Source organism: Cryptomeria japonica, chromosome 10, assembly GCF_030272615.1.
Source record: "Cryptomeria japonica chromosome 10, Sugi_1.0, whole genome shotgun sequence".
Lineage (NCBI taxonomy): Eukaryota > Viridiplantae > Streptophyta > Pinopsida > Cupressales > Cupressaceae > Cryptomeria > Cryptomeria japonica.
In genome coordinates this window covers 212,440,922-212,468,679 of record NC_081414.1, presented here as the reverse complement: position 1 = coordinate 212,468,679, position 27,758 = coordinate 212,440,922, and positions in this window count along the sequence as shown.

Here is a 27,758-nt window from a genome sequence, read left to right as displayed (position 1 = left end):
TGAAGGAGAGACCATTCAACAATATGGGATAAGGATTAAAATTGTTGTTGGAGACATCAAGAGTGCAGGAGGTACAATGGATGATTCCAACATTGTTAGCAAATTTTTGAGATCCTTATTACCAGTCTATGCAATAAGGGTTGCCACTATTCAGGAGTTGAGATCTATTGACAAGACAAAGGTATCCCTAGATTCCATCATTGCTAAGTTGACCGTATATGAGCTAAACAGTTATGATGGCAGTGTTCAGAAGACTGAATCAACCTTTAGAGCATCTTCTGCATTATCCAGAAAGGGAAAAGAGGTTGGTACCAGTCGTGAACCCAGACAAAGCAGGGATATGGATGATGAGGAGATCTTGATGGAGTTTGAAGGTCTTCTTGCCAAGAGACTTCCTAAGGGAACTGGAAAATACAGAGGTAAGCTCCCTTTGAAATGTTTTTCTTGTAATAGGATAGGACACATTGTTGTCAACTATCCCAACAGTGATAATAAGGACAAACCGGAGAAGTTTAAAAAGTTCAAAGGAGGAAATAGGAGAAACTGTCTTGTTGTAGTCAATGAAGGTGTCACTGATGATGAATAAGAAGATGAAGAAAGCGAAGACATAGTGTTTGTAGCCATTAAGGAAGATGTGTTAGACAAGAAGGCTCTTGTCTCCCACTTTGATAATTCTAATGAGTGGATTATTGATAGTGGATGTTCTCACCACATGACTGGTGACCGGAAAAATTTTCTATCTCTGGAAGAGTATGATGGAGGTGTAGTCCGATTTGGTAATGATGAACCATGTATGATAATAGGTAAAGTGTCCATCTCTCTAAATGGAAAAAGCAGTGCAAATAATGTGTATTGGGTAGAAGGTCTTAGGAATAACCTTTTGAGTGTTGCCCAGTTGAATGATAAAGGGCTCACTCTGGAATTCAAAGATGGAGTATGCAAAATAAAAGGAAAGAGTGGTGAACTGATGGCCACCAGTATGCAGACCAAAGGTAACTTATTTCAGTTAAATACAAAAATCAGTCAATGTCTAATGGCTAAGTTTTATGACAGTTGGATATGGCATAGGAGACTCTTCCATATAAATTTTGATAATATTGTGAAGGCTAGTAAGATCAAGGCAGTTAGAGGATTGTCTGTGCTGAACAAACCAGAGAATCCTTTGTGCAGAGAATGTCAACTGGGGAAAATGTCTTCCTCAACCTTCAAAGGTAAATCTTCACAGCAAATAATTTACTTGATCTTGTACATACTGATTTGTGTGGTCCTATGAAAACTAGGAGAGTTCAGGGAGATAAGTACTTTATGATTCTTACTGATGATTTCTCTAGAATGATGTGGGTTACATTCTTGAAAGACAAGTCTAAAGCTTTTGGAAAGTTTAAAGCCTTCAGAGCACTAGTTGAAAAGGAAAGTGGTAAGAGGATTAAATGCCTTAGAATTGACCAAGGAGGTGAGTTCACTTCTAGTGAGTTCAATAAGTACTGTGAAGAGAACGGCATTAAGAGGCAACTCCCTGCCCCTCGGACTCCATAGCAGAATGGCCTAGTAGAAAGGAACAACCGGACTACAGTTGAAGCAGCCAAAATGATGCTGATTCAAGGGAAGGTTGCTCACACTTTTTGGAGAGAAGCGGTGAGCACTGCAGTCTACACTATGAACCGGGTACTCATCAAGAAAGGTAAGGATAAAACTCCTTATGAGTATTGGACTGGTAAGACTCTAGTAGTAAGCTACTTTAGAGTGTTTGGTAGCAAGTTTTATATTAAGAGAAGTGAACACCAGAGCAAGTTTGATTCAAAATTTGATGAGGGAATATTCCTAGGGTATTCCACCAAGAGCAAAGCTCTCAAGTGTTTTAACAATAGGACTCAAAGAATTGTTGAAAGTATCAATGTTAGAATTGATGAGACAGTGAGCGAGCGGTAGATGAACCGGATGTAACCTTCTGGGAACCGGTTGCAAAACAACCAAGTACAAGTAACAGTTCTCCTACACCAGTAGATGCTGATGTAGATGAAGATTAAGATGAGGATGAAGAGGAAAAGCAAGAGGAATCAGCCAAGATTATTCCTAGGTATGTAAAGTTGCATCATGATCCAAAGCAGATCATAGGAGATAAGGATGCAGGAATTCTTACAAGAAGAAAGGTCAGAGAAAATTCTTGCATGATTTCTGAATTTGAGCCCAAAACATTTAAAGAGGCACACAAAGATGAAGACAGGATTAAGGCTATGGAAGAGGAACTTGACCAGATAGAAAAGAATGGTACATGGTCTTTGGTACCCAGACCTGAGCACAAAAATGTTATTGGCACCAAATGGGTTTTTAGAAACAAGTTGAATGAAGATGACACAGTGGTAAGAAACAAAGCAAGATTGGTATGTAAGGGGTATGCTCAAGAAGAAGCAGAAGACTATGGAGAAACCTTTGCTACAATAGCTAGATTGGAAGGAGTTCGAATGCTTCTTGCATATGCAGCCTTCAAGGGATTCAAAGTGTATCAGATGGATGTGAAATATGCATTCCTAAATGGAATACTTGAAGAAGAAGTGTATATAGAGCAACCAGATGGGTTTGCCCTATCAGAAGATAGTGATATGGTGTGTAGGCTACATAAAGCCTTGTATGGATTGAAGCAAGCACCTAGAGCATGGTATGAACGTTTAAACTCCCATCTTGTGAAGATTGGATTTAAAAGAACAAGTGAAGATAGCAATATCTATCTGAAGTCAAAAGGAGATTAGATTTTGATCTATGAAGTGTTTGTTGATGACATAATTTTTGGTGGAAATGACGAGATGAGCCATGCATTTGCAGATGAGATGAAGAAGGAATTTGAGATGTCACTAATCAAAGAGATTAAGTTCTTCATTGGACTACAGATTCAAAAAATGAAAGATTGTATCTTTATCACTTAGTCCAAGTATGTCAAAGAGGTGTTGAAGACCTTTGGCATGGAAGACAGCAAACCGGTTGGTACACCTATGATGACCGGTTGTAAATTGTCAAAAGAAGATGACTCAGCATTGGTGAATGAGAAGGAATACCGGTCAATGATTGGTAAGTTGCACTATGTAGTACACAACAGACCAGACATTGCACATGCAGTGGGCATTGCTGCACGTTTTCAGAAAAGTCCAAGAGAATCCCACTTGGTAGCAGTCAAGCGGATTCTTAAATATCTAAAGGGAACTATAGATTATGGATTGTGGTATCCATACAATAATGATTTCAATCCCAAAGTATTTACCGATGCCAATTGACCTGGTAATGTGGACGACCGAAAGAGAACAACCAGTGGTGCATTCTTTCTTGGTGGTAGACTAGTCTCATGGATGAGCAAAAAGTGGAGTTGTATCTCTCAGTCCACAGCAGAAACAGAATATGTAGCAGCATTTATGAACTGCATTCAGACAATTTGGATGAAGCATGTATTAAGTGGCTTCAAAGTCCCTGTATCTGAACCAGTGAGTATATTTTGTGATAACACCAGTGCAATTAATATTTCTAAGAATCTAGTATTGCATGCTAGAACCAAGCATTTTGAGCTCAAGTATCATTTCTTGAGGGAGAAAGTTCAGAACAAAGAGGTTGTATTGGAACATGTTTCCAGTAAAGAGCAGTTAGCAGATATATTCACCAAGCCTCTACCAAAGGCTACATTTACCTATTTAAGAGGTGAATTAGGGGTGTTGCCCCTTCAAGAGGTGAACTAAAGGTATGTGCTCCACATCAGTCAGGTATTGCATTGTCAAATCTTTTCAGGATTGATGTGTTGAAGGATGCTACTTCTCAGGGGGAGCAACATAGTAGATCATGGATGTTTGTGCCTCCACTTTGGCATTGTTGTCAAAGGGGGAGAAGATGTGAAGCAGAGAAGATATCTGCAGTATTGAAGACATATTATATGGAAGAAGATGTAGAGATATCTTTGTGTATTTCCATCAATGCCAAAGGGGGAGATTGTTGGCATGTGTGTAGAGTTTGATGACATGATAGGATTGTATGTTGTCATTGATGTCAATATGCTGGAGTTTGAACCGGTATATTGAAGAATGCAAACTGGCAAGTGAACCGGTATGATGGTATGAACCGGTATATGCGAAAAGGTGAACCAGTATGTTGGAATGTGAATGGGTATATGCAAAGTTTGTATCGAGGTTTCATTTGATATGACTACCAGTTGGTAGTCTCAGCTTCAAGGTTTCGGGTTGATGCATTCCAAGTCTGTGTGATTCGACCGACGACATCCTATGATGAGTTAGCATTGAAATGAAGATTAGATCATATTGCCACGTCAACCTTGTGCATGTGAATAATTTCCTTGAGGATCTTGCATGAAGAAGATTGGTTCTATCTACCTCAAGAATGTACCTTAGTAAACGGTGGAGAGCGCGTGATGGGTTATCAGCTTCCAAAAGTGGTAAAGAACGAATGATGCAGAATGTCTTGAGATTTGTTCAAGATTGGGTTACCCTATGTAATGTGTTTAAATGGCCAGGATTGGACCGATTGTATTGTTAACCTTGATGCTTAGGGTTTTAGGTTTTTGCCACCGACCTAATTATTGTCTATAAGGTCGATGATGATTCTCATTTGAAGTTGTTGGCAAATGAATGTATGTGAGGTTATTCTTGCCAGACCGAAGAAGTGATTAGAGATTTGTAGAGTGTGATTACAGATGTAAAGGAATTGAAGTGGATTTGCCTTGGCATTAAGTGTTGTTATTAGATCAGTGTATTACCTGTTGACTTCTAACCATTTCAGCAGATGGAAAATCCCTTTACTAGGTAGCTTTAACAGGCTTTTTATAAATCCTTTAATAGGGTGACTCAAAATCATTGAGTTCTTTAAATCCTCTGACAAGGTAACCTTTAACATGATTTTAACCTCTAACCAGGTATTTAGCAATCCCTTAACCGGGTGATCCCTAGCAGAACCATTTGTAAAGTCTTTAACCGAACTAGGCTCCTAATAGAGCGAACTTCAGAAGAGTTCAAGAACAACTTGTGGGTATTCATCCCCACCATGGTTTTTCCCAGTTAGGTTTCCACATGAAAAATCAGTGTGTTATGTGTGATGCTTTTTCATATGACGCTTTAGTGTTTTCTGTTAAGCGGTAATGCAAGCTGATCCAATGGTCACTGTATTTCTGATGTATTACTTTCTTAAGCATATGGGTGAAGTTGAGATGAGATAATAGGTTTTGAGAAGATCTAGATGTTACCGGTTTATGTCTTTTACTATCATACTATGTTTTACCGGTACTACCTTGATTTAGATCGATGATATTGTTTACCGGTTAGTGCAGTCTTTGTAGTTTAAGTTGTTGGAGAAGTTTTTGTCCATACCAATTCACCCCCCCCCCCTCTCAGTATCTGTTGGTTATTTACTATTCATCATTATTCATCAGAAACTTCTACCTATAATCTTTTAGGAAATGGGGGAGTTCTAACAAGTGTGCCTGGACTCTCAGATTTATGTACCTTCTCAGGGTTTTCAGGTTGATTAGGTGTAGTATCCTGAGCAATCTCTTGAGATGGTAATTCTATTATAACTGGAGGAGATGGGGTAGGCAGAGTTATTCCTAACCATAAGTGAATATCACTTATATCAAGAGAATATGCGGGATACTGATTAAGATCAATTGAAAAAACTTTTTGTTGTTGTTGGGATTTGTTATTTGGATTTGGCACAGGCTGTGTTGGCAGTTGGGTTGGCTTGGGCGGAGTAGCATTAGGAGTTGGTGGCATTAAAGTCGGTTGTTGGGACTATTGTTGTGGCCGCAAGAAACTTGATGATTGGTTTGCCCATTGCTGACCTCCCCTCTGTTGCGGTGACTATTGCCAGTTACCTTGAGCTGATGACCAATTCCCTTATGGTTGTTGCCATTGAGAGGAAGGACTCTGATAATTGGGCCAAGGTTTTTGAGAGTTATTCCAAGACTAAGGAGTATAATTTCCAAAATTTGGGGAGTATGGAGGTTGCCACTAATTATCTTGTGTAGTGAAGTTCATATAAGTATTAGAAAAAGACAATGGATCTTGTGGCATACCTTGTCTTGGAGGCCAAGGCCTTCATTGTGCAACATAAAAGATTTGTTCATCATCTCCATAGATTGGATTGAAATCTAGGGAAGCATGTTGGCTGTCAATTTTAGCTAGAAGTTTACATTTGCAGTCCCTCTTCTTTTGTTGACAGTGAGGACAAAACTCAGCAAGCATGGCCTTTGTTTCCTCATGCTTCTTTCTTACTTGAAGTGTATCCAGCTAAGTAGCCATATTGTTAATAATATCCTCTTTAAATTCCTTTAACAAATGAGTTATCTCCATCCTTGAAACTGTTGTAGATGCCTTTGCAATTGAAGAACCAAGCCTATAGTATCTCCACTTCTTGGCTGAAGCTCTGGAATATTTTTGACAGATTTGTTTGATGTCATCCCATTGAAATTGAGTAATGTCTCATCCTCCCATGAGTTCTAATGAGTCAACACAGTCTTCATTAATTCCCCTTAGAAAGATCAACTTCATGGATTCTTCACTCAAGATGTTATGCTTGAATTTTCTCACACTAAACAGAAACGTTTCCAAATAATCTTCCAGACTCTCATCTTCTTTTTGTGTCATCTAGAAGATATCATCACCATGTCGATCCATTCCCCTGCAATAATATTTCTACTTATCCAAGAAGTTTGTCTTCATCTCATCCCAGGTAGTGATTACATCTCTACCTAGACTCATAAACCATCTCAGAGCAGCTTCTTTCAAAGTAGCAGGGAATAACTTGAGTTTATGGGCATCAGTGGTATAGTCATAACTTCTATAGCGGATTTAAAATTCAAACAGAAAGGTATCTGGATCTTTTGTCACCAAGCCATGAAATTTTGGAAGAGAAGAGGCTGGTATATTCTTCAAGTTTGCATTATCATGTTGGTCAGGAATAGGAAACTCAAATGTTGGGTTTGCAGGCAGAGGTGGAGGATTTGTTGCCATTGGTCCCTAATAAAGAACCAAAGGTAAGATGTTTTGCTCAGGGGGTTCGTTTAAGAAGCCTAGGTCTCCTTCTGACAAATCAAAACACCTCTATTTCACACAAAAGTTTCTACAAAAGGGTTTACTTCTAGTGCTTGATCTGATCTTATGTCTCAAGTGGAATGCGAGGGAAGAAATATTCCTAATGAATCTCTTCTCCTTCTATGCATACAAATTTAATGAAGAAATTCAAAGAGCTAACTAAGAAAGCTTAAAATTAATGGCTACAACATGTTCTTAGTTTGGCACCATCCCCGACAATGGCGCCAAAAATATTGGTCCTCACAACTGGAATGGCAACTAGGTAATAAAACACAATTCAAGGATTGGGCATCCTTACTGAACAACTAGCTTTCTTGTAGCAAAGGCTCATTTACTTATCGACCAGGGACGTAAACTTGAAACGGGCCAGCACTGTATGTGCACTAAATTCATATCGCAACCATTCTATCTTACTGCAGGAACAGAAATTCTCTGAAGTAAATGTGCAAAAGACATAATGAAATAATACTTAATCAGAATTCACAACTGAAAATAACTTAAGCAACTACTACCGAAAGATAATGTTCTGGCAAGCAGATAGAAACTACTCTGTCACTATGGTTGTAGGAACAGACATAGGAACTATTTCCAGTGACTGTAGGAACAGACAAATGTCGAAACAACAACTAGTGCAAGATAGAAATTAACTAAAAAATATAAAGGACTACTCACCAAGTGGGCCCCCTTGAGTGAGTATATCTAGAACTTCTTATATTACAACTGTTAAGCTCAAAATCACATTGATCTCTTTATTCCAAATTGACTATAAAAATACATAAGTCTAAAATCTATGTATTACAAATTCTATGGTCAATCCCTGCTATCCTCGAGAGGAGATAGAGACCTTTTATTTATATGGAAACTTATAACAGATTCCTAACTGATCAACCCACATTCCAACAAAATAGGCGAACAGGTTTTATTATACTAAAGAAGAAGTCAGCACAGGAAAACAAAACAATATCTATCCTACAGCTGAGAAGATATAGCATGACTTGCTTCCTAGATTTAAGCTCCACTAAGAATAGTTATAAATGTCTCATAAACCATTTTGTTGAAGAAACGGTTAAGTGGCTTCGATCTTCTTCAATGCTGCTTTTCTTTGACTGGGTCTGCATCGTGGCGGCATGCCTATTGTTCCTTTAAACTGCCACTAAGTCTTTTCTTCTTCTTTGTCGACCTTGCATCATGATGTTAACATGCACAACAAACATGTGTACATACTAATGTTAACATGACATAAATTAAACCATACTTAAGATTGATTTATATATTTTGCATAGATAAACCATTTAGAAACCATTATATGGCAACCTTAAGTATCAAACAAGTCAGTTCCAGAAACACTTAAAAAGGTATCGACTAGGAGAGTATCCTAATCCAAATATCATCTAATCACAAGACCTAGGCAAGAATACTATGACAAAAATCTATCAAAATAGAGCCATTATTTAGGCTCATCAATCAAGCTCTTCAAAATGCAACAATCTCATGTCATTCTCCCCTTCTATTACTTGCACCAATAGGAGTTGCAACATTCAATATAGGAGCCTATACAGTTCAATCAAAATTGAAATCCCAATATGAGATTTTGCTCAACTAGAAGGAACAAGACTTACAAGTTTTCAAGAAGAGATAGCACATATCAAATATATTTTGATTGATGAAATGAGATCCATTGGTCAAAACATGCTGGAAAACATAGATTCTTGACTCCGACAAGCATTCCTACAAATGCACATAGAAGATTTGTAGGTATACCGTTCATTATGACTGATGAAAATAATTATTTTATATAAAATCTAATATAATTCATTAGTTGTGGCCCCTTTGGGGTGGTATTTTATTGGTTTTGTTGGTAATGCTATTTTTTCTAGGGTTGATGTCCTTGAGCTTTGTAATGTTATTTCCAATCTAGTAATTTTTTACCCCTCTTTTTAAAAAAAAAATCATATCTATGAAACTTCTATAATAATACAATATAGTTTTAAAAATACTTTTTGTCTATTATCTTTCAAGAATATTTATGATTTTGGTTGGATATTTGGGTCAATTTCCTCCAGCCAATGATAGACCGGTTATGATAGCAACAGACGGACAAAGTTACTGTGGGAGGAATTCAAAATTATGATTATATTAGATAAAAAAATTTAGACAAGATGGAGAAAACATACAACAACAACAACAAAGATTTCGTCAAATTTTGATAAATCTAAGAGATGCAAACCCAAACATTGATGACAGGGGGCTGCTTATGATCCCTTTTAACATAGATGTTGTAAGTCATATTGAGTTTAACAATACTATCCATTTGTTCTCCACAAATAAAAATGTTCATAATCATAATAAGAAAATATTATATTCATTGAAACATCTTGTTGCATGTAGTGTTGCAACAAAAGTAGCAAGTGCACATCCAATAGAAGATTGCTCAAGTCATGAACTTGATCTAGAGATATTGATCAGTAAGAATTTAAGGTCATGTTGACTTCAAATCTTTGGATAAAAGCAAGACATGTAAATGGAGCTCTCAGATATATTTGAAATATTGTCTACAAACCAAAAAGTTCCCCACATGAACCACCAACATATGTGATGATTGAGTTTGACAAATATTCAAGAATATCATTTGAAGATAACCATCCAAATACAATTCCAATAAAAATAATGCAAAGAGGCAGAACATATCAATTACCATTAAGATTGGCATGGGCATTGACAATATATAAATCTCAAGGATTGACTCTTGCAAAAGCCATAGTTGATATAGGATCGAGAGAAAGAATGAGATTGACATTTGTTATAATATCTCATGTAAAGTCTCTAGAAGGTTTGAGAATAATGTCAGTATTCACATATGACCTTTATAAAAAAATGGAAAAGGGTAGACAACCTGTGAAGCATAAAGCTAAAGAAAACAGATTGAAATTCATGTAATATATTTTTCTTCAAGTTGGCTTCCATGACTTTTATATTTTCTAATATCAAAAAAATTAAAACTAGTATGAAATAATTTATCACTAAGAAATGTCTTATTTTTATCACAATAATAATTTCTAACATTTAATATGCAATCATATGCTTTCACAATGTTTATAAAAGAAAATTTAATTAAAAATGGTTTAACATTGACCAAAATCAAGTTTATTTGATTATTTTCATTTCACAACTTACATCATTTTATAAATAAAATGTATCTAACCTTCATGTAACCTTGCATCATTTTTTTATTATGATAAAGGGAAATGCTATATATATGTTATTCTATTCTATTTCCTATTTAATTGCATACATTTACTTCAAATGAAGAATTTTTTTTTATAAGTTTATCTAATTAACTCAACTTAACATATATTGCCTTTAAGTTTGAAATGTTTATCTTCTACTATTCAATATTGATTTAAAAGCTAAAAATAATTTCAAAATATGTAGCATTTTCTAAATATACATCATGTAACTTTGCATCATTGTTTTTGTTATGATAAAGAGAAATGCTACATATATGTTGCTCTATTCTATTTCCTATTTAACAACATACATTTACTTCAAATGAAGAATATTTCTATAGATTTATCTAATTAACTCACCTTAACATATATTGCCTTTAAATTTAAAATATTTATCTTATACTATTCATTATTGATTTTAAAGCTAAAAATAATTTCCATGCAGGTGAGCAAGATGTTACGTAATGCATGTGCATGGGTGTCCAATTGGCTGACAAATTACCACTACCATCTTCCATTCAATGACATCCTTCGTATAGAATTAAGTGTCTGCTATTGGTTGAGAGAAAAAATGGTCAATAGAATTGAGAAAAATGGACCACGGAATAGTCAAAGAAAATTTCATAATTATGCTTTATACTTTAACTTCCTCTATGGTTCCAAGGTGAAAATGAACTTAGATGTAAAATTCTATAATCTACAAATTGAGATTATAGATTTATGTGACTGGTCAATTTCTCAATACCATGAGCTTCAAGACCGTTACCTTGTTGGATGTACCTAGAAGGTCACTATTAGGCCAATAGTGACAATCAAAAAACACAACCTATTTGAATAGCTCAATATGAAGTTCATGTGATTTCTTAAGAGAAAATCACAAATTAGTTATCACACAGGACCACTTGAAGAATGATTGCTTGCTACTTTTAAGTTTAATTATTCAATCAGATTCACAGTGCATTAGGTCATGCCATCATTCAGGTTGTTACATGTACACTATGGAATACCTACATTATATATTGTGAATTCCAACGTAACAATCAAAGTTCGGGTTCTTCTTCATGATATTGAAAATGAATCTAGATATTACTAGTGCATAAATAGTTAACAAAGCAAAAAATTCTTACAAATTTTGAAAAACTATTTATGCATTGTATCTATGACTAAATTTAATTCTTATAATGATTCCCTTGAATTAATAAATTTGATATATGATGGCGTGCGTGTGAGGGCTCACGGGCGGCCGAGCTAGGGTTTTGATTCCCTAGCTCATGGGAGGAAGAGTTGCAAGTGTGTCATCGGGGGGAGGGAAGTGTAGGTGTGGTGGGGGAGATAAGTGGCAGACGGAGCTGGGTAGGGTTCGGTCGTGGGAGTGGAGGGTGAAACGATGGGCTTCGCGTGGGGCTTTGGCAGCGAGCAGCTGGGCTTCTGGTTTGTTGCAGGTCATGGCCTTTCAGGGGGACAGGGGTTTCGGCCAACTCCTTCTCTCGGTGGTGCTTGGGAGGGGTGGGGTCATGGGTGTCGTGCCTTCTCGAGTGACCCTTTGGGGGGTAGGTCCTTTATAATCTTGTATAATTTTGTTGAGCTCTAATGATGAGTATTGGTGGTGAGGCCTCGCAAGTACCTCCCGCCATGGATTTTTGCACTACGGTGGGCTAAAAACCCCCACTCCAGAGTATGAAGACTTTAAACAATAACCTTTTCTCATCCGAATCAGGATCGGGGAGTGTTGGTAGCTCTTGCATTATGAAGATTAATGGTTGCTTGGAGAGATGCAGTGAGAGGCTGAAGTTGGTTACTCCTCCTAAGTTGATAGCTGAAGATGTTGAGTACTTTTCAAAACACTCGCTATATTGCAAGTTTTTGGGAATGAGGATTTCTTTGCAGTTTTTGGAAAACTGGGCACAGAGGACTTGGGCACCGAAAGGGGAAATGGAGATTATGCTATTGGCAAACAACTATTTCATGGTTACTTTCAACTACATGGAGGATCGCAATAGGGTCTTTGAAGGAGGCCCGTATTTTTACAACCAGGTGGGGTTGTTCATCAAACCTTGGCATGCGGGGTTTAACCCTTCGGAGGAGCTCCCAAATAGGGTTCTAGTGTGGGTTCGTTTACCACGTTTTCCTGTGGAATTTTGTCGGGAGGATGTGCTACGGTTGATGGCTGCACTGCTTGGGAAGCCAGTGGGATCTTCAACACAAACCCTAGGGAGAAAGGTAACAACCTTTGCACGTATTTGTGTTGAAATTGATCTTAGTAAACCTATGCTAGATGCTATAGATATGTGTGTGGGATCTTACTCATGGGTTCAGCAGCTAGATTATGAGACTTTACCTTTTCACTATCGTCTATGTCATGAGTATGGTTAGTTACAGCGTAAGTGCCCTAGATATAAACTGGTGGTGTGCCAACCTCAACAGCCAGCCCAGAGTCAAGATAGGGTTGGTAAAGGAAAAGTTTCTATGTCGGTCGAGCTAGTGGGTGCTGATGGTTTTGTCTTAGTTAAGACAAGGAACAAGAATCAAGGATAAAAGAGGTCCTTACAAGAGAGACTGGAGCAGGATACCTTTAACATATTTGAGGCCTTGGATACCTTAGCCATCAAGAAGTGAATCCGGGGTTCACTCCTTTGGACCAAGGTGCTTCAGGGGGGGTCCAGAAAGAGTTATTGAGGATTTCACCCAGGCCCTATAAGTGATTGGAAGCCAGCAAATGGAGATGGATCAGACAGTAGGGTTCCAGTTGGGACTCACTCCTGGTTTGGAGGTGAATTTGGTTTGGGGGGAGGGCTCTCTAATAGCCCTGAAATTGGAACCGGCTAGGGCTAAAAGTAATAAGTCTTCCGTTCACCTGGGTCTGCATCAAAAAGATATTAAGAAAAGTGCTACGGAGAAGAACTCAAAGGCTGGCAGAAAGAAGGATTTGGATAAAATCGAATTGATGGGAGAGAATTTTTTTGAGTCAGGGTTAGTAAAGACTTTGGATTCTCACTTCTCCAATCCTCCTAAGTGATTGTGCTCTCATGGAATGTAAGGGGCTTGAATAGCGACCCTAGACAAAAAGTTGTTTGGGAATTGATTAGGAATCATTCACCCGATGTCCTGTTCTTGCAAGAAACTAAACTCTCAGTGGAGAGTATGATGGGTCTAGTGCCAAAGCTCTATGAGAAAGGTGAGTGTCAGTGTATTGGGGTAGTTGGTTCCTCTAGAGGGGTGGCCTATCTTTGGAACGCCTCAAGGATTCACCCTGTCTGGTAGGTGGCTTCCAGATCTTCGTTATTCGAGGTTGCCTCTAGTCTTGAGACCAGAGATATTATCTTGTTTACTAATACCTATGCCCCCACCAATCTTTGGGGCAAGCAGAACTTATGGTCTCATATTTCTTGTATGCGAAGGTTGGTCCCTTTTCATCCTTGGATTATGGCAGGAGATTTCAATGCTATCCTTGAGTTCAGTGAGAAGAAGGGGGGTGTCATGCGGTTGGAACCTTCTTCTTTTCTTTTTCAGGATAGTATATCTTCACTGCATATTATTGACATTAAGCCTGGTAATGGTTTGTTCACTTGGAACAATAGGAGAGTGGGGGAGTATTGGATTGCAAAGAGGCTGGACCGATTTCTAGTTTCTAGTTTTTGGGTTGGTGGGGGATGGTCCACAAGTTATGAGATTCTTGACTGGAGAGGGTTAGACCACTTGCCTATCAAGCTAGTTTCTTCTTTTGCCTGGGTTGCTCACTCTCCTTCCTTCAAATTCTGACTTATGTGGCTTCAAGATCTTGTTTTGTAGGCTCTTGTTGAGCAGTGGTGGAGGAAGGGGAGGTCAGCCTTTGGCAATGCTATGTACACTTTTGCCAAGCAACTGCAGTTTGTTAAGTTTCAGCTTAAACAGTGGAATCGACAGGGTTTGGGGAACATTTTCATGCTAAGAAAGCTACCCAAACAGTGTTAAATGGCATCACCAGTGAAATTAGAGAGCATGGTTTGTCTGAAGCCTTGCTTAGGGAGGAGGACAGGGTTGTCAAGGCTTTAGAGGAATGGGAGCTCAGGGAAGAAATTTACTTGAAACAAAGAGCCCGTATTGATTGGCTTCAAGCGGGCGATAAGAACACTACTTTCTTTTTCAACTCTGTGAAAGCAAGATGTCATGGAAATTCCATTTCTGCTCTGGTCAATGATAGAGGTGAGGTGTTATTATCCTTGCAGGAAATATCTAGGGAGGCTTTACAGTATTTCTGATCCCTCTTTAGTGAGGATTCTTAGGGGGAATTGGTGGAGGAGAACCAGGTCCTTGCTTGCATTCCTCCTCTTGTTACTGGGGAGATGAATGAGCAGCTTATAGGCTCTATTTTGCTAGAAGAACTCGAGAGGATTGTTTTTCACATGAGGAAAGGAAAAGCCCCTGGGCTGGATGGGTTCCCAGTTGAATTCTTTCAAGAGTTCTGGGATATCATCAAACTAGACTTACTGGAAGTATTCCAAGAGTCCCAAAGGAATAAACAGATCTTAGGGCCTTGAATGTGACTTTCATTGTGCTAATCCCTAAGTGTGATGGGGCTGACAGGTTAGGCCAGTTCCACCCTATATCTCTATGCAATGTGATTTATAAGATCATCTCTAAGCTGATAGCAAAGAGGCTAAAGAAGTGTCTGGGGGATGTTATCTCTGAGGAACAGAGCAGGTTTGTGGAAGGGCATCAAATTTTGGATGGTGTGGTCATTGCTATGGAGACCATTCATTCTATGGCTAAGGCTTACGATAGAGTTCATTGGTCCTTCCTCTAGAATATCCTTAGGGCTTTTTTCTTTGCTGAGGAATGGATCCAATGGGTTATGAGTGGAGTTATGTCCACCTCTTTCTTAGTGCTAATCAATGATGATCATACTGAGATGTTTGGTGCATCTAGGGGCCTCCGTCAGGGGGACCCTCTCTCCCCTTACTTATTCATTTTCCTGGCTGAGGGCCTGGGGAGGCTGATCAAGCTTAATGTGGGTCTGGGTAGTATTCAGGGTTGGAGCTGGGGTAATGACTTGCAGCCACAGTCTCATTTGCATTTTGTTGATGACATGGCCTTGATGGGACTTGCTCGAATTAGAGAAGCTAGTAATATGCGTAAGGTTTTGGATGTTTATTTGGTGGCCTCGGGCTAGTTAATCAATAAAGATAAATCTTCTATCATTTTCTTCAACACCCCTGGAGCTATTCAAAGGAGGATTTCTCTTATCTTGAGATTCCAAGTTGGCTCTTTGCCCTTGACTTATTTGGGCATTCCTATTTCTCCTGGTAACCCTCCTCGGGAGTCATGGCAGGGTATCTTGGATAAATTTCACTCAAAGGTTGAACATTGGACTCACAAATGGTTATCATTTGCTGGGAGGGTTCAACTAATTCAGTTAGTGGTTCGGGCTCTTTTGATTTATCGATGTATGCTTCAAGTGGCTCCTAAGTGGTTCTTGAAGGGTTTGGACTCTTTGGCAAGGCATTTCTTATGGGCAGGCAATCTATGCTCTTCCAAATGGAGTCTTGTCAATTGGGACTTGGTGTGTAGCCCAAATCAGTCGGGGGGGCCTGGTTTAAGGTAAGCTATTTTATTCGGGGAGGCTCTGGCTGCTAAATTGTACTGGAGGTGGTGTGTCGAGCAGGCTCGTGGCTGGGCTAAGATTTTGGCCTACAAATATATGCAGAGGATCCCAGTGTAGGAGGTTCCAAGATATCCGCTTGAGGGAAAAGGCTCAACGATTTGGTATACTCTTAAGAAGGGGGCCTCTCTCATTAAGGAAGGACTCTTTTGGATCTGCAGGAGGGAGGAAGAGGTCCTTTTCTGGAATGACTCTTGGGATGGGTACCTCCCCATCCTTGATCAATTTCCTAATCTTGGGAACCTTGGCCAGAGGTTTTTGGAGGGAGGGTGATCAAGGGTGAGTGACTTCAAGGCTTTTTACAGGTGTGGGCGGCTTGAGTTGGATCAGTGGAAGGCTCCTAATGAGTGGTCGATTGCTGGGATGGAGGAAGAGTGTGCTGAATTGCATGGCATTCTGGCGAGTAGACACTGTAGTGCCCTCAAGGGTAGGGATTGACTTGCCTATTTTTTCGAATCCTAAGGACGTCTTTACTGTAGCTAATGGATACCAGGAATTGTTGAATCAAAGATTGGAGGGAAGAGAGGTGCACTGGTGGAAACAGGTTTGGAATAATTCTTCATGGTCAAAGTGCAACTACTTCGCTTGGACTCTATCCTTGAATAGATGCCTAACTTGGGATAATATTCGCAAGCCAGGATTCTTGGGGCCTTCTATTTGTGCTTTGTGTGGTAATGGGGAGGAATATTCCTCACATCTGTTCTTCAGATGCCCATTCTCTATGCTTATTTGGCATTACTAGGGGGTGTGGAAGTGTCCTTGTGTTCACGCAGACTCTCTGGTGGAGTTTTGGAGCAGTTTGGGCAGACCTCCTATCTTGTCCCCCTTCTTCCAGACGGTCTGGTATATTGGGCCCATTTTCATACTCTGGTAGATCTGGCTTGAGAGAAATAGAAGGATCTTTTGTGAGGCCAGACTGTTAGTGCAACAAGTGTGGAATAGAATCATGGTTATGATTTGGGAGACGGTGGAAGCTAAATGTGAGGTGAATATTCCTTTGGATAGAGATGAGGCGGATATTGTGAGTAGGTTTGGATGGCAGGAGTTGTCTCCCGCCTCTGCTTGTGTCAGAAGAGGTAGATGTGCTATGAAGAAGGTCCAAAGGGTGGGAAGGTGGAGATCGTCTCAGGATGAGTTTATCAAGATTAACACCGATGGCTCCTCCATGGGTAACCCAGGCCCTGCAGGGGTTGGTGGTGTTGGTAGGAATTGCATGGGGGAAGTGGTTTTCTACTTTTTGGTGCATAAAGGGAGGCAATCTAATAATTTTATGGAGGGACTTGCTATTCTCTATGCCCTGGAGCGGGCTTGGGAGTTGGGTAGAAGGAAGGTTATCTGTGAATCGGATTCACAAATTATTGTTAATTTGTTGACAGAGAAGAAGGTGAGTGGGATTCATTGGCAGCTGGCAGGGATTGTTCATCAGATTCTTCAAATTAGTTCTTTAATGGAGCAGGTGTCTTTCAGCCACATTCCTTGTGAATGGAATAGAGCAGCTGGTTGTTTGGCTAAGTGGGCTTTGGAACATGACAGTGATTGGAAAATTGAAGGCTGGGAGCATCTCTCCCCGGATTACTGTCAGGTCTTGCAGAAGATTTTTGCTGAGGACATGGATAGTTATGATGTCGGTTGATCTTGGACTGGGCCTGTGGCTCTTTTTTGGGGCCTCGGGGCTCTGGTCCTCCTTGTAATTTTTGTGTCTGTGTTTAAATAAAGTTTTTACCCCTTTTATTCAAATTCAATGTTTATAATATAGTATAGATGTTCTTTAACAGTTATTACTACTACATGAATGATTAACCAAGTGCTTTTTTTCCTTTTTTAAAATATCATTTTGATAAATGATTCCAAATTTATTTTACAAATGTTGTTATCATAGCTCTAAAAAGTATCATATTTGAATTTTGATTATCAATAATTCAAATTTAGCCAAAATTAAATTAAAAAACATCACCTATCATTGAATTTATTTGAACCTCATACTTTATCATTGAATATATAAATATTGCATATTTTCAAACTAGATATCTCTCAATGTACTTTGCTTAGATTTTTTAAAATATAGGTATGCTAGTTATTATTACACCAAGAGGCGTATTACACTCACATATAGTTGTTAAAATATGTGTTAATAAAAACTAAAGACATTTAATTTGGCGTGCTTGTGAGTGTTAATGAAATGAAATTAAATAAGTAAAATGAAATTAAATAACTTAAATTACTCTTATTTAAACTCAGGTTGAATTAAGAGAAAAAAATAAGCTAATTGAAATTCAAGAATAAAAAAAATAAGTTAAATAATTTGAATTGAATTTTTTTCTATTAAATATAATATGTCAAGTACATAGTATTCCAATGTTTGAAGAGCGCTAAAAAATAACCCAACATTACATGACAAACCCCAAAAAATTCCCCATCGACCCACAATAAAAAAAGGTGCAGACTGAAATTACATAGTGTTTATCTGTACAATATATGTGTCTGAGAGATAGAACAAGAGGACTAAAATATTATGTCTCCTTGTGGGGAGGAAGAGTCTCCCATTGTTTCAACCCATGTTGTCCATCCTAGTGGTCCTTCTTTCCACTTCAGCTCTCTGCCCCATAGGATCGGTTCTGCATATGGGTGAATCACTGGTATGGCCATAGGGATGTTAGGGGCTTGTTGGTTCCTGTTCTTCTGAGCCTGCATCTCCCTTATAAAATTCTCCAAGCCTTCTTCGAATTTTGTACTTTCCTCTAAGGTTCTCGTCTAGGAGAAACCATGTGAAATTTCCCAAGTGAATACTCTAGCATGTTTATTTTGAAGAAATTTGTCAAACTTCCTTCATGGTAGTCTCATAGCCACTGTCACCTGCATACCAAAAATATACACAATGGATCTCCTCAGAAACTTAGTAAGGGACCTATCTCTTCCACTAAACAGATTATCATTCCTAAACTTCCAAATAAGCCATAAAACTTTTGAAGAAAAAATAGACCAAAACAAGTTTGTTGTTCTTTTAAGACCCTGGACATTGTCGGTAATCACCTCAAAAATCAAAATATTCTTACCAATGCACAAACCAAAAATATTCCATACTTCATGGGCAAAGAGACAATCAAAGAAGATATGTGACATAATTTTAGGCACTTTACCACTGGAACAAATAGTGATATCTCCCTCATTCTTCCTTATAGGAAGTCTCTTAATAAGTAGCATCCAACAAAAAGATATTTTTTTTGGTTCAATAGGTCTGCTCCAAATACTAGTGAAGACATTTTGCTAGTATTTATGATCCTCATTAAGGTTCCAACAAGATTCAGCATGGGAGAGAACAAAAAAGCTATTAACAAGAACAACATACACATCCTTGGTTTTAACATCAGGTAGAGCTGATCCATCTGGCCATTGATAGGAGAGGAATCAAGAAGTGTCAGAATGACAAGGCTTGGATAGATCAAGAGAGGAACAAGCATCTTGGAGCATAATGAAGGTTTTGTAGTGGGAAGGAGGTATGTGTAATTTATCCATGAGGTCACACCAATTGAGAAGTTGCCCATTATGAATAATATCAGCAATGGTATTGATGCCTTTGGCAGCCCAGGCCCTGGTTGAGCAACCCTAGAGTAGAGCAAGAGGTTTTCCATTGTATTGAAGATCCCACCAGATAGACCTTTCTCCACAAATCTCCCCTCCAGATCCCATAACACCTTTATTGGATATGTGTCCCCTCATGACCTCTCAAGCATTCCAGATTGATTTGAATACAAGTGATCCTACAGGTTTGCAATCAAAGTTCCCAGCCAAAATATCACAGAGTGGAAGACCCTTCCAAGTTGAACTTTTCTTGGGGACAACACAGGAGATATTATGTCTGACTAACACCTTCCATGGTTCCCCCCTTCTCAAAGACCTGAAGATCCACTTTGCAGCCAAGGATATGCCATGCCATCTTAAATCTCTTAGTCCAAGACCTCCCACATTCTTACTCAATGAGCACCATTTCCATTTGACAACATGCTTTTGTTTGCCCCCTTTACCATCCAACCAGAGAAAGCTCTTGATTTGTTTTTGAATGTGACATAATTGATACTTGTTAAACAACTAGGTGGAGGCAAAATATATTTTGTAGGAAGATAACGCCTTTTGAAAAATCTGAACTCTCCCATCTAGTGAGAGAAATTGTCTATTCCATTTACCTAGCTTCTTATCAATTTTATCCCTGATCTAAACCCACATAGCTTTAAGGTTAGGTTCAATAGAAAAGGATATTCCCAGATACCTAACAAGATGCTTAGGGCCTCCCCAAGAGATGGAATAATTATTACACCAAGGAGGTGGGTGTGCATCCCAACCTAAAAGAACAGACTTGGGAAGTGAGATCTTGCTCCCTGAAGCTTCACATAAAAGTTTAAGTTTGGTCATCAAGATGTCTATGTTCTTTTGCTCCAAATTAGAAAGGATCCCTATATCATCAACAAACTAAATGTTAGACAGGTCGTCAACATTAGCTAAGGATATACCCTTAAATATTCAATCCTCCATGCAACCTCTCATCAAATAAAAAAGGGCATCGACAACAATGACAAAGATGACCGATGCAAGGGGACACCCATGCCTTATGGATCTAGAGAGTTCAAAATATTCTGATTTGTTTCCATTTATCTCTACACACACCTTAACATCCTTCATTAGAATGTTTACCATGTGACAAAAGTGCCCTGGAAACCCCAGACTTTCCATAACCATTCTCACAAAACTCCATTCAATCCTGTCATAAGCCTTTTCAAAATATAATAGAAGGAGAGCAGTGTCTTGGTGAGATTCCTTGGCCCAGTTCATCACCTCCCAACAAGTGAGAAAATTCTCCAATATGTATCTCTCTTTCACAAACCCGATTTGAGTGGGACTAATGACTTTAGGAAGAATGCTTTCTACTCTCCGTGAAAGGACCTTAGCTAGTATTTTATAGGAGACATTCAACAAGGTAATGGGCCTCCAGTTTTTTATTAAGGTCTTGTCCCCATCTTTTGGGATCAGTTTTATTAGTCCTCTATTAATATCTTCTCCTAGAGCTCCTCTATGAATGGCCTCTTGGTATACCTGCATCAAATCATGACCAATCCATTCTATACACTCATTGTAAAATTCTACTGCCAGTCCATTAGGCCCTAGTGCCTTTCCATTTCTAAGAGATTTGATGGCATCATTAACCTCCTCCATAGTCAATTCCATATTCAACCTCTTAGTGTCCTCTTCATCCACTTCTTTGGAATGATATCTGTAGCATAGAAATTAGGAATCATCAAAGCAAGTATAAAAGGACATATTAATCATTATTAGCTCAATCACAAACACACATTGCAATGATCTAATCCTAAGCACACTCAATAGAGATATGAAAACAAAGCATTCAAAATGAAAGATTATGCAAACCAGATGACGAATTGGATGCTTCTTCCATGCGACTCCATTGTTCTTCTTTCCTCTTCAATGGATTTGTGGATCTCACCTACAAGTGCACATACAATTGAAAGCAAGATTGATGTTGGTTATTTGGTCAAGAGTACTAGAAGCGTGATTTGACAAAGTGATTATATGATTAAGGATTTACCAATTAGCTTTGATTGACGAAGATCATCCAATTTATAGATAAATTGGAGATAGGACAAATTAGCATGAAATTGATATTTTGGCAATTTAGTTCAAAAATGGCACAATTGAGTGGAAAAGGAAGGTTATGACACCTTCTATGTCATGAATTATGACATATTTCCAATGCAATGGTTAGAGAACTAGGACCTTATGACATCTTGCTATGTCAAGAGTATGACACATGAAGCACAAAAATAGGGAGAACTAGAGACAAGTTAATTAGGTGGAAATTAAAATTAGGAAAATTAGAAAATAGGTGGAAATTAGAAATTGATGAAATTTAGAAATTCGGAAATTGATGGAAATTAGGAAATAATGAAATTAGGAAATTAGTGAATTAATCAATAATTTTTCATTTATTAATTAATTCATTCTCAAAGAGGAATAATTAGCCAATTAAATGAAGATTTAATTGTAATGAGAAGACTTAGGATAAACAAGTAATTTATTAATCCTAAAGGAAGAATGCCAAACAAGATTAAATGAATAAATCATAAAACCTTGGAAGATGAATTAGAAATGCAAGGATGACAATTAGGTCTTGATGAAAGATAATTGATATCGATTTGATCATGATTTTGAATTGATAAATGAACAGTGTTGATAAATGATTTGATTGAGATTGGTTGACAAAAATCAATGACAAATTGACCAAATTGACATGATTGAAAAGGACAAGGATCGATGACAAATTGATCGCAATATGACAAGATTGACAAGGACAAAGATCGACCAAAATCATGATTGAAGATTGTTGTCGACAAGACCAAATTCGAAAATGAGACAGATGAAGAATGTAGAAGAATGACTCGATGCTCGCAAATGATAAAAACTAAGTGCGTGACATAGGAGAAATGTTAATGCGACACAAAAACCTAAAATGAGGCAATGCGCAAATGTTAAAGTATGACTCCGCAAGCGTTGACCATTTTTAGGTGTCTACATTTTGCCCCTCTTTGAGACAATGCGATTTTAAGCATTGTTTCAAAGAACAATAATGAAAATGCCCCAGACAATAATAATGACATATGCATGCCCCCTCGAGGAATTGGCCGAAAAAAATTCAGAAAAGAGGCCAATTGATCGATAAGAATGATAGAAAATGATAGGATCAAACGGACTGCCAAGACTGACCGAAGAAATGTTAGTAAGCAGAAATTAGACAGAGGCAGGTAGAGATGAAGAAATACTTGCTTTCACCAATGCACAGAAGTAGGTGAGAACCTTTATTTGATATGGAAAAATGGATGCGGCGCTACATGGCAATGAAGGCCAGAGCGATAATGCAATCCCTTTTTGCAAAAGACAGACATATCATAGACAAACAACAATCACAATCAAAAAAAGAAAGAGACCATGAGCCATCCCGGTCACTCTAAATCACTCAGTGACATCATTGAGCAACATAGGAACATGATCGAAGCCAAAGATAAATCAATAAAAAGATAAAATGTACAAATTCCAACAAGTCAAACAAACATCTTGATCTTCATTGTCAAAAGTTGAAAGTGCTGATAGGACGATCATGCTATCTGGTTTCAGGAAATGTGACACCCCGTCTAAGACAGGACACAGTCTGGTTTCGAGTATACCACACCCTGTATAAGACCCATGATAGTAGGAATAAGGACAAATGATTTGGATACTGATATTCGATTGATATGACAGTTTGGATCAATTTGAATGCTTGGTTTGATTGAAAAAGTTCATCTGTTTAAGCGTGATTTCATTAAAGCACAATGTTGAATTGATTGCAAGTGTCATTGGATGAATGCTCAATGATCTGTCGATGCATAAAGGGAATACCTTATTGCAAAAATGCGTGTTTTTGGATTTTAATGTTTTTTGTGTGTTTTTTTAGGACTTTATTTGATTTTTAGAGATTTTTTTCAGGACCTTATTTGATTTTTTTATGACTTTTTTTTCAGGACATTTTTCAATTTTTTTGAATTATTTCAGGACATTTTTCAATTTTTTTGGAATTATTTCAGGACATTTTTAATTTTTTTGGATTTTGCCCCCAGTGTCTAGCAAGGCAAGGAATATGACAGGTGAATAAATAGGCTTGCTAAAATGATGGTGGATAGAAGGAAGACAAAGGCCTTTTATCATGGAGACAATGCGGATGCAATTTTCAAGGGCTATTGCGTGATGGGACAAGAGACTCGATATAACAATGTAAAGCAGGAACATGGCATGAGGGACATTTCAAGAGGTTTTTGAAACTATGTTTAAATTTTGCGTCCTTATGTCAGATCAAGATCAAGGAATGAAAAAGAGTGTATGGATAGTGATAAGATATGGATACGATAAGCAAGACCAAGAATGAATAAGGGACATGGACTGAAGGTCGAGGTAGGCTAAGGGATAGTGGCAGAAAGTTGCAATAAGACAGGGAATATGGATGAAAATTTATAATAAGCAAATGGATAAAGACCAAAAGCTATGATAGACTGAAAGTTGTGAACAAGATGCATGATGCTCATGAAGATCTTCAACCTAAGGTGGAAAAGGAAACTGGACATGAGGGACAATAGGATATGAAGGGTAATGACAGGGGTTCGATAGGATAGTGAAGGGCAATATGATATGAAGGAGGAAACCTGCCCCCAAGTGTGGTGTGCAAGAAGTTCATAGATTACGCATGACGCCTGTTTGCCAGGTTTTCATCATGGTACTTGCCCAAAGCGCCTGTTTGCCAGGTTTTCACCAGTGGACGAATTATTTTTGCTTAATTTTTTTCTTTTGTCTTTTTTCTTTTTCACTTTTTTTTTTTGTATTTTGTTTTGTATTTTTGACTTTTTCAAGAGAAGATGGACACATGATAGGGGATGAAAGAAGGACTCAAGCGTCTTTTTGTTTGGATAGTAGCCTTGAAAAAAAAATGGACCATGACCTTTAAAAAGTATGCTCAAAGACGTTGGTAGGATAAGGACATGGAAAATGACATGACACTAAGGCAAGGATTTATGCAAAGGATGGGATCAAAGGGATCGAAGGATGGAAAATATGCATTGGATAATGGGTAAGGTATTGGAAGAATTGGGCTTCACTGGATGGAAATGTTGGCAAGATCGACATTGGCACACACCTTGAGGGGTGATGGACTGATGGAGGACAAATGTATTTTGGATATTGAGATTTTGACGAAGGAACGACTATGGATTTTGGGACATAAGGGCCCAAAACAGATGAAGGAGGTGATGGAGGAACAAATTTGAGAGGTTGGGATGGAGGAACGACAATTTTAGATGCCAAGTTTGATGTTTCTCTTTGTGCTTCAAGGAGCTTATTGGGGATCCACATGGTTTTTGATTTTTCATGCTTTTGTGGTTCCTTGGAGTGCATTGCTTGCACAAGGGATTTAGGAACCCATATATATTTTGACTTTGCTTTATTTTTCTCAGTGGGCCTTTGAGGCCTTTCAGATATTTCTTTTTCTTTATAGATCATATTGTTCTTTGTTTTGACATGTCGATTATATTGGACATGTTGATCCTTGAATACATGTGGATTTTTAGACTTATGACTTTTATGCTTGGCATCCAAATTGCTTGGAAGAGGGAATGAATGTTGGTGTGGATGGGAATGATATGGAGGCATGTGGGATGGATGGAAGGTTCTCCAAGATGTGTGCCTTTGTTGATGTTGCATAGGAGATGGAGGGATATAGGGACCTAGAATGGATGGAAGCGATGATGGGGAAGGTGGACATTTGGATTTTGACCTTGAAGGGATACCAACACCTTGAGTGTGAGCTCTGTAGCCATGACCATTAGTATACTCTTTAACATGAAGGGATTCTTGCTTATGGATGTCTACCCCTTTGCCTTTATCAATATCTTGACTTGTAGGATACTCTTTTCTTTTGGAAGAAGACGTGAGTTCATTATGAGGTGGATGTGATATGAGAGAAATAATGAGATCTTGAAGTGGATTGGATTTCACCAAAGTGGAAGAACCCATTATGCATGTCGAGGGTTCATGAACATCTTGCACTGCCACGTTAGAATCATGAGGGGGATTAGGATCATGAGGGGGATTAGGATTGTGTAGTGGACATGGTTCAATGACAGGCTCTTCAAGAGATGGAATGAGAGACATAATGGGATCACCAAAAGAAATGCACTCTTGCAGTGGATATGCTGGATTAGGACGTGGAGATGGAGGAACAAGTGGATCTTGTGGAGGATCTGAAGGAATAATTTGATCTTGACAAGGAAGAAGATCATTGGAATCCTCTTTAAAGGTGCTTTGCTCTTGACTTTCAATGGGATCATGAGAAAGGATGGAAGGAATATCTTGATCTTTCTTAGGAAGTGGAATGTCAATGGGATTTGAAAGGACATTTTGCTCATGAAATGGAAGGGGATCGTTTGGGATCGAATGGACTGGGATATCTTGATCTTGCCCAGGGAATGGAGTGCCAATAGGACTTTGGATAGGATGGACAATAATAGGGGAATCATTATGAGTGTCTGGGGAAATGGGATCTTGGTCAACAATTGGATGGGATGATAAGGTTTCAGGATCTTGATCTTGATTTGCTTTAGGACTCATTTCTTCGTGCTCTAAATTATCCTCTTGACATGAGGTTGGACTTTGGATATGCATGGAGGATTCTAACAAGGGATCAACGGTTTGGCATGAAGGAAATGTACTTTGAACATTTGTGATGGATTCTAGCAAGGAATCAATGCTTAAATATGAGGAAGAGGGACTTGGAATGGGGTCCTCTAAAATAGGTAATGGCAATAAAGTGCATGGTGGCATTGGGTCTTGTATTTCTGAAGCATGACAAGGATGTGCATCGTGAATTGGATTATCTTGGCAATCAATTATGGATAACTCTTGGATAATTGCATCCTTAGGTGTATTGTTTAATGAGGACAATATGGAAGGTTCTTGTGAAACTTCTAAAGGTGTAGGGATAGATGCCACTGGAGAGTCAATTTGCTTGCGAGGGGATGAGGCATTGCTAGACATAGTTGTATTATCTTGATCTTCCCCAATAAACTCACTTGGTAGGTTCCTTAAGAACATTGCAATAAAGCCACCTTTCTTTTTAGGTTTTGACATGGTTGGACCTAGAATTTGAACTTGTTTGGAAAGAAGTTGGTTCTGATCTAATGTCATGTTTTGATTTTGGACTTGGTTCAATTGTTTTGACATGTTTGAAACTTGGGTTGGTGTGTGTTGCAACCTTTGTTTTTGAATGTTTGGTTGCGGTTGTTGACATTGATATGTTGATTGAACTTGTTGATACTCCACCATTGGTTGAACCATTTGTTGACATTGTATTGTTGGTTGGACATATTGTTGAAATTGGACCATTGGTTGTGTTGGTTGCATATGTTGAACAATTGGTTGTGATGGTTGACAATCTGATTGATAGTAAACACCTTGTTCTTGTTGTGGAGGCACATAATGTTGAAATTGATGTTGTCTCCTTTTTTGTAATTGTTTCATCATCTCTATTTGCGAGAGGAGAGCTGGTATGTCTGATCGTTCAAGAAGAGATCTTACATCAATTGGCTCAATCTTTGGATTTTGACCTAGAAATTTTTGAAATACTTTGGACATTTGTGATCTAATCTTCTCAATGTTTTTCACTTTTTGTTCCAAAATCTCATTTTCTTGAGTTAGTTTCTCCTCTAGTTTTTGTATTTGGACATTTGTTTCATCATAAAGAGTTTGATCAATATAGCCTTGTTGTTGAGTTGGATAGAAGTGTGATTGCCTTGGATTAAAATCTGATTGCATTGTCGGTTGATATGTCAAACTTTGTTGCATCATTGGTGCTTGGAACCTTGTTTCAATAGACATGTCACTTATGCAAATGCAATATTTTTGGAATTTTTTAAGGATAATATATGATATGCAACTAAATGCAACCTAAATAGATGAGAATGCAATCTATGGCAAGAATGCAACCTATGTTTTTGTTGTTTTTGAAGCTTTTGACAAACTTTTTGGAATGCAAATCTAAGAAAAAGACCCTTAGGAAATTGGAATGATGTCTAGACCTCGAAGGACAAAAGGACCAAGTGACAAAAGGACAAAATGACAATGTCTCCCCTATATGCTTGGATACTAAGCTAGGTTTGACGAAATGATATTGATGACAAAAGGACAAAAGATTTGATAAGGTCTAGACTTCTTAACAATGACTTAGGGTTT